General features: G+C 40.0%; 1 protein-coding gene across 2 annotated transcripts in view; it reads left to right on the plus strand.

The window, feature by feature from the left end:
• Positions 1–16,918, plus strand: part of TRERF1 (transcriptional regulating factor 1) — a 97,488-nt gene that overhangs the window by 1,141 nt on the left and 79,429 nt on the right. The gene's annotated exons all lie outside the window — the stretch shown is intronic.

Here is a 16,918-nt window from a genome sequence, read left to right on the forward strand (position 1 = left end):
CACTTGCTGTCCCAGTGCATCAGCCACTGGCTGTGATTCCGAGTAGTTACTGGTGAGGTTCACAGTGATGTGATAACAACAAAAAAAAAACCCTGATGGCCTATAACTAAACTATTTATGGAAAACGTTGCAAAGTGCTTTACTGCATGATTAATTTTTTAAGCAGGTAATCACTGGGGGCGAAGTTTTATGTCTCTGGTGGCTGTAGTTTTATTTATGTGTCTAATGGGAAGAGGGGAGAGTTCACCTGGCAAGCATGGGCCTGGCCTTCGGGGCTGCTCAGTGGGGCTGCCCTGCTGCTGGTACCCATCCTACTTGGGACACTGGCCCCCAGGGACCTGCCCCCTGCCCTTGCTCAGGGGACAGTGTCATGATGAAGTGGCACATATAATGACAGTGTATGTCTGAACCATTCCTGCATGTAGTATATGCAGCTGTTTGCAGTGACTGCTTATCTACTTGGTCCTTTGGATGCTAGATTGGATCAGAATAGAGCCATTTGGTTAATAAGGTGCATCTGTCTAGAAATAACCTTTGATACCCCAGAAGTGATGAGGTGTGATGTGCCCTGGCTGGTATGTTACCTTTTTTTCTAAGGCTTGTCCCAGACACATTTTTAACAATGAAAGTCCTGCTTTGTCAGTGCTCCATGCATGCATATGCAGCATGGAAGTTAAGTCATGTGGCTTTGCTTAAAACAAATAAATATATTTGTTTAGAACTTAGATAAATTATTTTTCTTATGAAGAAAATGTGTTGTATGCTTTTTTTCTTCCATGAGCAATAGTTTTATATACCTCAGAAAAAATTAAAGGCTAAAATAAACACTATGCAAAGGTTTTGGCACAAATAAATGCCTATGTGATCTGTCCCACTACCACTGATAAAGAAGTTTGTGTATCTCAAGTTGGAACAAACCAGTGTAGCTTGGAAAGCCAAAAAACCTCAAATACAAGTAATGCACTTCATTTTGGAAGCTGGCCTGAGTGAGGAGTGGAGAATCGGTGTCTGGGTAAAATGATTAAAGCCAGAGTTTAATCATTCTGCTATTAATGCATGTCCTGCCATTGGAACCTCTCCCTGGGGCAGAGGGATGGAGCCAGAGGGTAGCTTAGGTAGGCATCCAGTGTTCACATCACTCCCGCTAATGTAAGTGTACCACAGCGTGACTGATATTTCTATGTAGGACTCGTTCTTGTTGTATTTGGGTGGACCGGAAAAAACTCTACATCTTATCCATTTAATTTTCTCAACTTTTTTATTACTGCTGATCACATGTCTCTGAGACTTCGGTAGGCATTGAAGACCATAAAGCAAGTCATTGATTCAGGCTTGTTTCACTTTTGGGTAGCATTCAAATATCCTAGGTAGACAAAAGGAATTCCTGCATTTTAAACTCAAAGCTCCATTACTTCCAGCTATTTTAATATTTCCAGTGATATAGTGAGACTTGTCAGTATAAATTATAAATAGAATTTGTAACTTGGCTTGTGGCCGGGAGTATGAGAAAAGTGTAAGAAAGTGGTCTTGTGCTGTACTGTAAGTTTCCTAAAACAAGAAGATTTTCTCATTGTGAATATTTTAATCTTACATATTTTAAATTTTTATTTTAAATAATCAAGTGGGGAATATGCCACTTAAAAACTCAGCAAGGTGTTAGGGAGAGCTTTGTTTCTCCCTTTCCCAATTTTGTAATGGAACGGTAGTAAATTAAAGAAAGGCCCTGGGATCTGTAGTGTCATTGTGAGATTCTGGTGCTGGAGGGCTGTGTCTCCTTGTAATGTGTCATAATAACTTGCGAGAGAAGGCAGCTTCATTTCGGCTTCCTTAGAAATACTTTTTTTTTTAAAGCAAGCACTGTTTGATAGATACAAAATAATTGATGATATGGAAACAATTTGTTCCCTCCTCTTGTGTTTTTTGGGGGGCTGTATAGCTTCCAATGAAAAGTGATGATCAGAATTATGTTTTTTTCTCTCCCTAAAATGAACAGATCCTTTTGCGTCTCCTTCACCTGTATGATGGAGGTAGAAACATCGCTTAAGTGCCTATGTGAATTCTCCCTGTAGCAGCTGCCAAACATTTTGTTATTTATGTAAGGTGAATAGCTGAGGGGTTGCACTGACTTCCATGGTACTGCTTAGAAGAGTGGCATTACTGTGAGTGTATTTGTAGGATGGGGGGTGAGGGGGCAGCAATCAAAACTAAAAAAAAAAAAAAATGAAGGCAGCAAATTCCATGCATTTTGCTACATACGAAGTTATTAAACCTCTTCTCAACTTGTATGGCTCTAAGAAACCTATTATTGTAATCAATTGCAGGGCTGTGGGAGGAAATCAGGCCTTCTAAGATAAAGACAAAAATAGCACATTCAAATATATTTTAAGAAAGGCGACTCTTCCTTCAAAGGGTAAGTCTGAGCGTGGTTCAAAGAAAGGTACCAACAGTTTTATCAGGTTTGGTTTGTTCTGTGGCTCTTTGCTTGAAACTAAACAGATTTAAAGCAATCCATTGAATTTGCTTTTGTGCTGCATGTGATTATACTCCATGTTAACTTGTAAAGCCTGGGGGAGTATTTCCCCTTAGGTCGGGAGATGCTGAGAAGAGGCTCTTGCACCATTGTCTCCTTGCTGTTGCCATTGCACATGTGTCTCTAGGTAGTGCCCAGTCCAACCTGGCTGAGAGCACAAAGCAGGTAATGTGGGTGACTGGCTAGTTGTATCAGTGCTGGCTCTTGTTAGGTGTTGGTTTCTGTGGGCAGAAGAAAGAGTATTTTTGACAGTGGTTTATTTTCTCTGTTTCTGGCTTGGCCATGTTGCGTGGTGGTGGTGGTCGTGGTGGTGGTGGTGCAGACTTACCTGGCCCTGCTTGAAACAGCAGCAGAAAGAAAAAGGACATTGATTTGTGGGGGGAAAAACTGGAATATGTGCTCAGGTTACATCCTGCTGCCACAGATACCAGAAGGCAAATACGTCATTTATGTTACTCTCTTCTCAAGAGGGTAACGGTGTGGGAAACCCAGGGCATGTTTCTAATGTATGCTCTATTATCCTACAATAGAGACTTTTTTAAAGTTTAAACTCCTCATATTAAAGAGTGGGGATGTTGCAAGGGTTTGGAGGAGTTGTGTAGTGCTGGGTATATATTGAGGTTCTGAGTGAAATGAGTCTTGTGGTTTCAACTTACTCTGTAACAAAGAGTAAAATGTCTCACACAAACAGCCCACTTAAGTTTTCATAGTTGACTGATGATTTGCTTTGGAAAGACCCAAAATGCTGATATGCAGGCTCAGAAGGTAGAGTGGTTTTTTTGTTTGGCTTGTTTTGTTTTTTTGTTGGGTTTTTTTTTTCCTTTTCTTTCTTGTTTGTCTCTCTCCAATTTACACTTCAAATTTTACATGAGTCACTATCTTCAGCTTCTCACTGGCTGGTCAGTAGGGCTGGCATAGGTCACTTTCCAGGCACATGGCCATGAATGCCGAGTTACTCTGCCCCACCGATTATTTAACCTTACTGAAGCAGCCATCCTGGGCCTTATCATTAGTTTTCTCCTGCCTTTTTAGTTCAGCAAGAAAATGGTTGCTGGCTTTCCCCTCCCTCCCCTCATCAGCTGCTCATGGTAAGATTTTTGATAGAGCCTGCATTGTGATATGTCCTTGAAGTGCAGTGCTTCAAGGTTTTGTTTTGCTTGGTCTTTTTTTTTTATTTTTTTATTTTTTTTTCCTTTTCATGTTTAGACCTCATTGCATCAACAGCAAAGCAAAATTGTTGTAGATGGTCATTGTGATATTTGGTTGTTTATTTTTTTTTCATTTGTCAAAAAATCTCGTGTTCAGTAATGAAGATTGAACTCGGGTACTAGAACCTCTAACTAACCCTGGAGTATAAAGACTGCAAAAATATGGCTTGGGAAAGGATTGCTCCAGCAAAATGGGTGCAAATTGATGTTAAATCATCAGCAGCTCTTTTTTTTTAAAAAAAAGGTCCCTGACAGTGAGAGGTTTTTGTTTATCTACCTAGAACAAGGTTTACCAGGGCTCTTACAGGACAGGGTCTGTTTGAGGTCCATTTATATTGGGTACTTTCTCTTTAAGTTAATATCAAATCCTAAATAACTTAAACATGAGACCGTGAAAGACAAGTACCCAACCTTGTGAAGCAAATTGCTATTAAGTTTAAAATTTGATAATGGCTGAATTTCTCTGTCTTAAAAAAAAAAAAAAGTGATTTGACTCTTAGTTGGTCATAAAAGATGCTACACAGACCCATTTTTATCTTTGTTCTCCACTCCCGCCCTATTTTAATTGATGGGGAAGTTTCATTTCCTTTATATATATATATTTAATGTATATGTGTTTGGGGGGCTGGGGAAGACAGAAAGGAAATCTGTGTTCTAGGTTTTAAGAAAAAAAAAGCTAATGCTGGTCTATTTAGAAATGACCTTAAGTACATTCTCCCCTTTAAACTAAAAGCTTTTCTGGTAAAATAGTGTATATTAGGGGATTGAGGGGTTTTGCAACACTTCTGTGTGGGTGAGAGTCCCATCTGAGTTCCAGTTGTATTAGCAGAAAAGGTTTTTTTCCCAGTATTGTCATGTTCCATATGTCAAATCAGAACTAGAAATTCCTTTTCCTGGAAGGATCTCTACACTTGGAGGGTTATGCCAATTACAGCTATATTAGTAAGGCTTTTTTTTCCTCTCCTTTTTTTTTTTCAGTTTTACACTTGACCTAAATAGTAACTTCTTTCATTTTCTTATGTGAACACACACTACACTCCTAGTACATAGTTTAGACTGGTCATTAGGATAAACCCTGCTGTCCTATGGCACAGGTACTTATGGGCAGTCTTGCAAGAGTATGATGGCAAGTGAGTTTTCGTGGAATGAATGCTCTTAGAGCTTTCTGTAGGTTGAAATAGGCCTCTGCTCTGCATGCAGAATTTAATACGTTTTACTGGTCAGCAGAAAATAGGTTATGAAGTATGTTATTAACATGTAATAACATTTTTTCCTCAAGGAGATCCCATGCACTTTCATTTCGAGTGCAGTTTTTAAATCCTGCAGATTAGGAAATACTGCATTATAAATTTGTGAAAGTTTGGAGGCGTAAGATAAGCTATTAATACTCATTTTGCTCAGAGACTAAAGATTATTTATTCCCTTGGACAGTGTAGCAGTGAAAATGGAGCTTCTTTAGAGCTGCTGGGTTGTTGGAGTAGGGCTGCTGCTGGCAGTGCTGCCTGCTGGACTTGTACTGCTCTGCTCTGCTACCCTCCTGGGTCTCTCTGCTGGTGGAGGTGATCTGGTGGAAGATTCTGTTTGTACCAGAAAAAAGTACCACCCTGACTGGTAAATAGAGTGATTGTTATTTCATAAGCACATTTGCTCGTTAATTGTTCTTTTTTATGATGTTAAGATTTGCAACAATAGCAGTGTGTTAAACAAACAATGGATGCTGACCAGTCTTTAAATGGTTCACATCTGCCACAAGTACAAGCACTTATAGCTAAACTGAGCTTTCTTTTCCCCCAAATGCAGGTTGCCAAAGCCCTGAAATATTTAGAACATTGACTTAGAGTTCTGCTTTTTTCGGGGGCTGCCTCTTTTATGTTTTGTCTTCAGCATCAAAGCCGGGCTTACTTTGCCACTTTGGTGGTCTATGAGCTGGCTACATGAGACTTCGAGCAGGGTGGGAGAGGGCTGCAGGCTGCACTCTCTGGAGGCTGAAGGCATCACCTTTGCGATGGCTCCTCGGTCGCAGTGGGACTTTAAATAACCACGGCCTCTGTGGCCATTACCAAAGCTGTGTCTGCTGAACACAGGAAGCCTTCATCACCTGAACCAAACGTTCATGTCACGTGTAGCTCAGCGCTGAGCACAGCAGTTTTGTTCCTGCTTACCCCCCTAGTATATTGAGGGGAAATATGCAGAAGCAGCTCAGTTAACTCTTTTTTTTTTTTTTTTTTTTTTTTTTTCTTTTCATAAGATTATATTCAGTGTTGCAAAGGAGCATCTATGTCTTTTGGTAAAACAACATAAATGGTTAATGTCAAGCTACACTGAGTGGTGCAGCTTTGCATGAGTGTTGATACTCCAGCTGTCTCTTTGGCCTACCATGCAGTTCGAATTCAAGCAAAGGTCTCCCACGTGCTTATTTGAATGTGTCCTCCTATCTCCCTTTTGTATCGGCAATTTCACTGTGTGCTTCCAGAATTAATTTTGTTCATTTCCAGTCATTCTTCAAAGATAACTGGTGAAAACCAGCAGTCTGGTTGTGATTTTACAGCAGTAAAAGGTAGACAACTTTGATCTTCTTGTTAAATTAATTTTCTTCATGTGTGGGCTGGGTGTGTAGTGTGTTGATTTAGTTTTTATTGATCAGTGTAAAAATGTGAATTCAGCATCACAGCAATGATAATAAACAACTACTTACAGTGATATTATAATGAGCTCCTGGCAAAAAATAGGGCATAAAACTATCTCAGAGATTGATGTGATTTAGTGGTGAGATGGTGAACCAGGATACTTTATATAAAAGGACTGAGTGAAGCTGTTTGAAGTTCTAACTTACTTTGGCAACACAATTGCTGCGAGCAGTAGCACGCCAAGCAGGGCAGGATGCAGTCTTTTCTGTAGGCATTTGACTGTCAAAAATGTCATTCTTTCTTCTGTCAGGAAGGACTTTCACCCTCCTGGTCATGCCACGATAAGACAGATTGTAGGAATCAGGTATCTGCTTTGTCAAAGGGTGTCTGGGAACACAAGCAGTGAAGCATTAATTACCTTTTATTTGCAAGGCAAACCCTGCAAACCATCCCCCCGTATTTCAGTAAGCCTGCGTGGCAAAGCATCAGGTACAGAGCAGGGGGAGTGGAGGGAGGTTTTGAAATTAGCAGACAATTTATGTCTGGAAAAGTGAGATTCATATTCATAACTATGTTAAGCCCATATTTCTGAGTACGGTAGGGACATATCTCCATTTAAAGTGGCAATAACTCCTCTAAGCCAAAATGTTTGCAGAACTGCAGGCACGCAGCTTCTCGCTTCTTTCCATCGATGCTGTATGTTTCTAGGACTAGAAGAGGCTTCTCAGTGGTGGTGATGAACAGTAATTCTCTATATTTTTTATCAGATAAGCTTGTTTTATGCTGCCAGAGTTCAGTAAATTGGTATCTGAGCTGCATGGATCATGATGAAATACTATTGCTGCTGCCTGCATGTGTTTGATAAAAGCAGAAAATGAGAAGCAAAATTTTTCTGAAGTGAGGAAAAGTGGGCCTTTTAGGACTATGAAATTTTGAAAGAGCTGGTTCATAATGAACTTTAATACTTTTCTAAAGTTGCTGCTATTATAATGAAAAAGCATGAATAAGAAAATATGCCTTGCAGGTAAAACAAAGGCTTTGCCATTTATATCTTGAAAACCAAAGCTGCATTGCAGAGGGTGAATTTTATCCTTCGTTTTGCTTGTAGTAAAAAATAAGTCTTTGAAGTTAAAAACCGCTTTAGATTTAAAGAAATAATACAAGGGAGGTGCACAGAAAAAAGACACTGGGTTTTGGTGTTGTGTTAATGAAAAGAACATAAGTTAAGCCAAATGTGACTGCCTGCATAGTAAGGTACTGCTTAATATGAGTGGGGATGATAAAAAAGGTCCTAGCAGACTTTTATTTTAACTGTTTCCAACTTTCAGGAAAAATTTTAGCTTGTATGTTGAATGCATATAAATATAAACGATAGATTAATACCAGAGAATTACGATAACTGATGAAAGGAGTGGTACTTTTGTCCTGGAAGTCTGTCAGCATATGATCCCTAGGCTAACTACTTGATCGTTAGTTAAAGTAGGGGTTCATTAAAATAACATGGGCTCATCTGGTTTTATAGACCAGCTCTCAGCCAGTAGGCTATCTTCCAAAGCTAAAAAGGTTGCAGTGCAGACGCTGTGGCAATGGCACATAGATTACTGCATAAAGCTGGCTGATGGAAAAGCTTCTGTTGGATTAAGTGTGCTCAGCACTGGGCCAAATTTTTCAATTTTTAGTCATCTGTAGCAATGCCTGCTCACATTGTAGTCAGTTGAGTTACCTGTGTGACAGCTTTAAGGAAGGTGCAAGTTGGGTCTGTATATGAATCCAGCTCTTTGCTGTAATTATTTTACTCTGTCAGAATCATAATTACAAAGTGGATGATAGGCTTCAGTTATCTACAGAAAATCCTTACATTTAAGCTCCATGCTATCCTTAGCATAAACAGCTTTTTTTTTTTTTTTTTTTTTTTTTTTCTTTCTTCCCCAGGTAGAACTTTTACTTTCAGCTTATTTCTGGAAAAGCTATATTGCTAGTTACGTAAATTGCAAGAAACAAAAAAAGAGAAGGAGCGGGGCATCTTATTTTATGCTTCAGCAAATGCAAAGTCATATGTGCATTCCAGCTATCTGTAATACCTTGCTGTGTTGTTCTGCTACTGCTTTTGTTACCAGTAAATGAGATCACTTAAACTGGGCATTTCTGGTAGGCTTTGTACAATCAGATTGTCAATTGCTGGAGCTGGAAAGACTTTCCAGTAGCAGGATCACCTTATGCCTCCCTAACAGAGTCCCTTTCTGCAGGGCTTTTTCCTTGCATGCACAAAAGTTTCTTGCCAACAGAAAATGTGAAGCATTTATTTTTCTTATTTTCTTTCTCTTTTTTTCTTTTTTTCTTTGTGTGTGTGCCTGTTTGTTTGTTTTTGTGCTGCTGTGTAGGCAAGTCTCTGTTTTTTTAGGTCAATCCTGTACAATAGCAGTAAGTTTTTTGTACCTGCATCTACTACCTATTAAGGCAATAAGCAGCTCTCCTTGAATGAAGGGAAGGCAGATTTCAGATCTGCCTGCAGATCAGAGAGGAGGAGAATGGAAGAAGTGGTGCTGGAGTGAATGAACAAACTTTCAAGCTGACTCAGAGCTACATGTACAATATACACTGCAAAGATTAGTCACTGCTTACTGTAAATCTTTCTTTATGGTGCTTGGTGGGTATGTGCCTGTACCAAGCTGCAGTTAGTGAACTTTGCAGACTGGGAATGTGGGTAAATGTCGTTTCCACAGTATTTTCCCATTGAACAACAGCAACAAAACCCAGTGAAATGTGAATGCTTGTAAATTACTGAGCTGAAGGCAAAAAAGAAATCTTTTAGTTATCTCATGGTGCTGCTATCTTAATCTGTGAAACTACTAGGAAAGTGAATAAATTATGCAACAATTTTTTTTTTATTATTATTATTTAGAAACCTGTGCATACATGTTGTTAGTGCTATTCTGCCCTGTCCTGTGCAGATTGGTTTGATTTTTTTTTTTTTTTTTTTTTTTTTTTTTTTTGTTGTTTTGTTTTTCATTAGCTGCGTTTGTGTAAAATACCAATTTATGTGATGGTAACAGAATAACAATTACAGGGAAGGATATTCATCTGTTGAAAGCACTATTTTCATTTGCCAAGCAGAATCTTCAGGAAAATTACCCTCCAGGTTGAATTTTCTCGTAAATATTCTCAACTTCTAAAATTATTTACTGGCATAATAGGTGTGCATAGCACTTAGGGTAAAGTTTGTATTAAGGGATTGCTTTTGAGGGGAAAAAGTGGGGGTTTTATTTTTTAAAAAAAGTTAATATTTTTTTAAAAAAGGTAGTTATTCTGCCACCTTTTCTGAGTCACCAAAATTCAGTAAGTTTACATTTTTAGGTACTTAGAGACTTCTCTTTCGGTGTTTTTTTCTATGTTTTTTAATTATTATTATTATTATTTGTTAACTTAGCTGGGCATCTGTTATAATTCTTAGATGCCCTTTCTTTCTGGTTTTCACTACTTTTGCCCGACTTTTTAAATTTGCCCTTAGAGAATTGTTAATTTCAGCTACAATCATACCAAAAATCCTTTAGAGTTGTTACAGCATGTTTTTTGTTTTTTTTTTTTTCCTGATAGTTTGTTTAAAATTACTTCCTCCAAAAAGAAAAAAACCCAACAAAACCCAAACATCTTGTCGAAGAGTGAGAACCAGACTCTGCTGGCACTGCTGGGTGGGAGGGTGCTGGGGCTGCGTGCCTGTACAAGTGCTTTGGCTCTCTGCTCTCCCAGAGATCTGATCCTCTCCTGGGCTTCAAGTCCTCTGAAGTGCAGTAATGAAGGCTGAAAGCTTTATTAACTTTTGGGGTTATCTCACACTGTTTATATGAAGTGGAGGCCAAGCAGTTTACATATCTCTGTAACTTGGATCTGAAAAAAAAAAAAAGATGTTTCTTTTGTTTTTGGTTTTTTTTTTCCCTAGGCTTTGTGTGGAAATTACATCACAGCCTATGTCAGCCATGCGAAATTCAGCAGTTTTTTGCCCTCCCTGCTGGGTTATTAACTGAGTATCAGCTGTATGGTTTAAGTGAGGGGTGGCATGTTGCATTTTGGCAGATCTGGTGGCCAGGTCTGGAGTGTGCTGTGGCACATCCTCATGTGGGTATGTCCCTATGTCCCCTCAGCCTCAGGCTGGAGCTGCCTGCCCTTGTGAGACTGAGTAGGTTTGTGAACTAAAGCTTTTAGGCTGTACCTGCGTGTCCTATGTGGAAAGCCCACTGTGATGGCTTCCAGGGTGCCTTATTTTTGCCAGAAACACCGAGGCTGTGGCAAAGTGTGAAATGGAAACGTGGGGGTTTCCTGCAAGATCCTGAGGAGCTGGGAAGAAGGAAACAGAAATCAAATAAAGTTAACATCTGGAAAAGTTGATTGCTGGCTTTTTTAATCATAAGGCAATTGTTAAACCAAAGAACTTCCCAGAGAAAAAAATAAATAGATTAATAAGAGAAAAGGGGGAAATGTGATGTTGAATTTGTGTATTTGAATGTAGCAGGCTTGGTACTGTGGTGGTGTTGGTATCAAATGTGCACAGAGACAAAGCAAAAGGATAACAACCATCCTGACTGCTCTCCCCTTGCTGAATTTCCAGCCATAATGTCCTTTATGCACCATGGTTTTATTTTTCTTTACTATTTTGGGAAGTCTGAGACACTGGGGAAGGGGCCAATCCAAATTACTTTAAAAAAAACAAAACAAAAAAACCCCAGTGAAACGAATCCACCCAACACTGCAACCTTGTAGGTATTTTGCTTCTCCTCCTGCCTCTGCCCAGCCACACTCTGCGTCAGTAAGAAGGCAAGGAGACCTCTGGGTGCCTCCAACAGAAAGGTTTGCAGGAACAGTTTTGGATTGGGCTCTTAGCATGCAACAGCTATGGTTATCCATTCACACATTTCTTAGTTGGTTTTTTTGTCTCTTGTGGTTCTGATCTTCTTCTGTAGCAGCAGAGAAGGGGATGGAGGGGAAAATGCTGAGGGATATCCTGAGAGGGTAGATGTTGATGGTACCCCATGTGTGTGTGCAGGCACATGCTGGGTAGGCCAGTTGGAAAACTGGTGAGATTACTTGTCCCTTTTAGAGCTTGTGAGGAGCACTTCATCACTGTAGTTATTTGTATAGCCATATGCTGTTCTTTTTTCTTACATATGTTCTCTGATAATTGTCAGTAGCAGGTGCCTACGAGCCAAGGCGGAGCGGTATTTAAAAATCAGTCTCTTCATGGGGATAAAGAATTGTGTGAGTTTAGTGCCAGCAAAAAGACCACAGGGAAATTTTGGCTTCTGAAGGTCATGTTCCTTGCAGAGCAACAGCACACTGGGTAGCACTGCTGCAGCTATACATTCCAACTGTAGAGGTGTCACCTTTGAGGAGGAGTCTGTAGGTCTGGTTTTGGGTCTGTATATCTGTTTTTGCCTGAATCAAAGAAAAAGTACTACCCCTTCAAATGTGCATAGCAACCCACAGGACCTCTACTGGACATGTGTTGCACCTTAGCTGGTGGCTTAGGTGGTATGGGCTGGTGGAATAAAATCTCTAGTTTTGTTTTACCCACTCTTTCACCCCACCATTCCCTGTATATTTATTGAGCATCCTGAGCTGTTATGCTTGTACTGTTGGTTGCTGTTGAATTGCATACACACCTATGAGGTCACAATTGGCTCCTACTGTGCTTGTAATTGTTGATGTTACATCTCCTTCAATCATTTGAAGAAGAAACACCGAGAGCAAATGTGGGGACACTTTAGTCACTCTGGACTTGGAATGATGCAATTGTGTCCACTGAAAGTAATTTTGGAGTGTATTGCATTGCCAGAATCTCCCAGTATCTGTGATACTGTGGTCACATCATCTTCACATCCCCACATGTAGCTCTCTGAATTGACTTTTCTTCTGCTTATCAGCTGGGGAACTTTCAGCTGGCTGTAACAGATTTCTAAGAGACCAGCAATTCAGAACTGTCTAACATTTCAAAAGTGTCAAGGAAGACATAATGCCCCTCATGTTCTTTTTGTGTGGGGTTTGTTGGTTGTGTTGGTTTTTTTTTTAGTTTCTGGTAAAGAACTATTAAAATATAGAGCACATACGGAAATGGCAGACGTTGTTGGGCTTTTTTCTTTTTTTCTCTTGTCCTTGTTTCTAAAATTAAGCACAAGGAGTTTGAAAGATCCTCTGAAGAATTCAAACAATATTGCACAGTCATGTGTTCAAGGAATCTTTTTAATCTGGGCACATATATTGTGAACAGATCCAGATTTGAAAAACAATACATTGCAGTAAGGAGAAATAAACCAAATGGGATAAAGACAGAATGCTGCTAAATCTCTTAAATTGTACTATTAAATTTAGGTTTTGCTGCTGGCATTCTGTTGTGGGGCTTTTTTGTTTGTTTTTTTTTTGGGGCAGGGGGTTGTCCTTCATGTTCTTCCCTGTGTAAGAAATTAACCTGTGGTTATCCCATGCAAAATGTTGGTAACTGAAAATTGGATAACGCGACCCAAGTAGGGTCACTCTCTGCGTCCAAAAACTTAAGAATGTATTTTTCATGTCTTTTTCAATTATGCATCTATTACAAATGCATCCATGCACCTGGATAGTAAGTTTTCATTCTGCCATTGATAGTATGTTTCTGAGTTGGATTGCAGGAGGAGTGGTGATCTCACAGATTGACCACAAATGCACTTGGTGATGTTCACATGGGCAGAGCTGGTTAAAATATTTGGGTCAGTGGGACAGTATCTTGATGAGCTATCTGGTGGAGGACCCTGTAATATTAGCTAATTTTATTAATTTATGCTTGCTGTAGCTATATTTACACAATAACTTTCTTGAATGATTTTATTTCTTCAACTGCAAAACCTAGACCTTGAACTACTGCAAAACTTTTTGAGGTAATTTTGATGGCATGTCCCATACCACTTCAGAGCAAACACTACTCAAGTCAGACACTGAAGTGAAGTTTATGCTTTGTAACTGAAAAAGATGTACAGGATGTGATATAACTGCATATGATATGCTTTTAATTGTTTCAGACAGTAAATTTACTAAAAAAGTCTTGAGATCTATACATATACACACACACACACATACAGAGTGCCAATCTGAAAAGCAATGAATGCAGGCATATATGCATTATATTGCAGTTGTTTTCCCTTGAGGGGTTTGTTATTGTTGTCCCTTTCACAAACTGTGAACCTGTAATTTTTCATGTGCTGTTCTTTGGCCCTCTCTGCCAGAGAGGCTCAATCTATCATGTTAAAAAAATCAATGAAAATTTTAGAGGTTTATTTATAAAGTAGAATGTGGAGAGAGGGTGCAAAAATTCCATTAAAATGGCAGTTTAGTGCTAGCTACATCTCTTTGGGACTAAGCTCCAGTATTTTAAACTATTAAAATTGTTATGAGAGTGCTTTTTAAGTACCACTAATCACAGTAAATATTTCTAGTTGAAGATTGCTTTTATACAGTGCACTAGGATTCAGCTTATATATGTTTTTGGAATGTCTGATGCTGCCCTCAAAGCATGACTTTAGCATCCACTTCAGAGCTTTAATATAGTTAATAATCTTACAGGTTTATGCTCCAGTGAAGAAAAGACATGGATGTAAGAAGTCAGAATTTAGTTTCCTTCAGAACCATGGGTGCACGTATGCCTTTGTGCAGATGCATCTCTATGCAAATTATTAATTTCTGAAAAGTCTATACACTTCTAATGTATTTCATCAGGATTGCCTGGCTTGGCACATTCGACTTCATTAGAGGAACTTATACATTACAGATGGCTGTGGGTTATTTTATGACATAGCAATTCTTACCAGTGACTTGGTGGTTGTTGACTCCATCTTTCCTATCTGTAGAAATAAAGATGTCTTTCTGCTCATAAATGTGATGCTGAAGAGTTTATAGGATATTATCTATATTAAACCTCTTCACTAAACCTCTTCAAAAGCTTTGCTTTCCCCCAGCATCTTTCTGATTTACAGTAGCTGAAAAAGATTGATCTTGAAACTTGAATTTTAACTAGAAATGTCACTGTATGATTTTGTATTGTATCATCTTCTGTCCTGTGATGATCAGAGTTGTTTATAGTTTATATGCCTTTTATTCACTTCCAGAAATGCCTAGAAAAAAAAGCGACCTCTGATTTGGGCCAAAAGGAGGCTTTTCTGTCCCCAGATTATCCAGCAGATCATCAGAGAGCACGGCTTTCATTAGATACTGTAGGAGAAGGCTACATAAATGAACATGACAGAAGGCAAAAGAGAAACTCCAACTCACTGAACATTTGTGTGTGATATAAATATGCGCCCTGTCACACAGTCACATCTGTAACCCAATCCATCATTCCCACATTATTCATCCTTCAATTTTTTCTTTTCTTTCTAACTCACAGCCTAGTCCTAGCTTTCTTTTTGCTGTTGTTGTTTGCATACATTTTCCTCTTTCATGGCTGTGTGAAGTTGGAGTAATGATGCCAGAAAACTTAAAAAACCCAAAGTTATTAACATGGCCCTTTCACGTTAATTAACATTTGAAGTTTCAAAGAAAGGGACCTAGCCTGTGTAATTACTGTGTGGTTAAAAATCTGTGGAAAATTCAAACTAGTGCTTGGAAAGTGGACAGTCTAAAGGGAAACCATTAAAGCTTGAAACAGCTACGTAAAGGCAGCTAGAATCTGTTCTGTAAGGTGCTTCTCAGTGTGAACAGGGAAGACTTCAGTTGTGTCATACAGATCTGAGCAGAAATGATAGTTAGCTTCCCTGTTTTTGGAAAAATAAGCAAGTGATGTTAATGAGATAAAGGAGAAAAGCATCAGTCAGGAAAAGGGAGTTTTTTCTCAAGCCTTTATAGTGTGGAGTCCCCAGTCCACTAAAAACTGTGCTTTCAGGTGGGTTCACTGAGCTTGGCCAAATTGTGATTGCTGCCAGCTAAGTTGGGCACCCATTCCTGGCTCTTCTGCCTGGGTCCCCCCCTCCTTCCTCCTCCTCCTCCTCAGCTCCCTGGGGCTTGGGAAGGACCAAACTGGCTCCCTCATCACCTGGTCCTGTGCTGCACTGCTGTGCTCTGACCTGTGTAAGAAGCCAAAAGGTAGGGAGAGAAGCTGGGAGGGGTACATGAAAGAAAGTGACAAGAGAGCAAAGCATCAGGCTGAGGCCTTTGGAGGGCATTCACTAAGTCAGTGCTGTGAAGCTCACCCAAGGTCATTTAGGTCATTGAAGAGAACTTGGGGTCTCCTCCTCTAGCTGTCCCACAGCCTTCAGAACAATGTGCAACTTATTCCTTGACTACATACAGCTCACTTGCCAGAGCAAGCAAATCCGGGAAACTTTTTAAGGCCCTATGGTTTATTTTGTAGGTTTCCATCTCTTCACCTCTCCTCTTAGGAGTAGGCATGTTCTCTGTCTAGTAGGATGCCTTTCTGCATGGTTTTCCTTTGGTTTCTCAGATCTGTTTGTTCCTTTGTCAGTTTATGTCAGTAATGTGGAAGTGCTGAGAAAAGTAGGTTTCTATTAAACATTTCCACTGGAGTAGGATTGCTGGGTCCTGCGCTTGGCACGCTGTGGTCTGTCACTGCTCTGAGGTGTGGTAGGAGTGGGTTCTCTCTCAGAGCTGCTCCTTGAATCAGCTCCTTCATCTTTCAGCAGGCAGAGCTGCATCCTGGGTTGCTATCACTCCTTTCCCCTCTGTGCCCATGCTGGTATTGTCTCTGATTTTGCTGGCAGGACCCATGGTGGAAGATGTGGCCTGTTGGTTGCAGTCTCTGAGGCCCAAAAACTTCCCATCTGCAAGGTATGGTCATGGTGGAAAGCTGGATGGGTTTGGCAGGGCACTTGGACAAGCAAAATGGCTTCTGGAGGAAAACCTGATGCTTGTCTCCTTGCTGGCAATATTGGCCTTTTGCAGACAGTGGTAAATTTACTTCTTTTTGTTGACTATTTCCAAGTTTTGGTGCTGTCCTTGGGGAGAGCAGCCTTGTGAGCTGCAAACAGCCACCACGTGCTCTATGAAGCAGGTGAAATCGGTTGGATTAGAGCTGAACAGCTGATTTAGTCCTGGATCATACTCAAAATTAAGCTGCTCGGGTTGGTCTAAGAGGTAGCTGCTGGGTGCTTTGACTTCTAAGATGTCTTAGGGATGAGTGCTGCCTTTTGCTGGCTGCCTGCAGAGTGAGTCCAATGGGATGCTTACAACTCACTGCTGTAGTGTTTGTGCTGGGGTTGGGGCATGGACCGTCTTGTAAAGAAACTGCCTGTTCTACCTAGTGAATTTTTCCTATTACTGTTATTTGGGACATGGTGATGCCTCCTTTCTACATGTGGAAGGAAAAGAAAAAAAGCCTGGTTTTTTGTGGGTTTGCCATGGGGAGGTGGTGTGTCACATAGCCATTGCTGACTGGAAAAGACTGTCTTTCCAGAGGTCTGAGCCCTTACAGGCCTGTGATCTTAGTTTTGTAGATCTCCAGTGCACTTCAAGAAGTTCATTCAACCATTCAAGCAAACTGGTGAAACGCCATGGCTTTACCTTCAGGAATTTTCCCCACC

Source organism: Heliangelus exortis, chromosome 3 (genome assembly GCF_036169615.1).
Source record: "Heliangelus exortis chromosome 3, bHelExo1.hap1, whole genome shotgun sequence".
In the NCBI taxonomy this organism is placed as follows: domain Eukaryota; kingdom Metazoa; phylum Chordata; class Aves; order Apodiformes; family Trochilidae; genus Heliangelus; species Heliangelus exortis.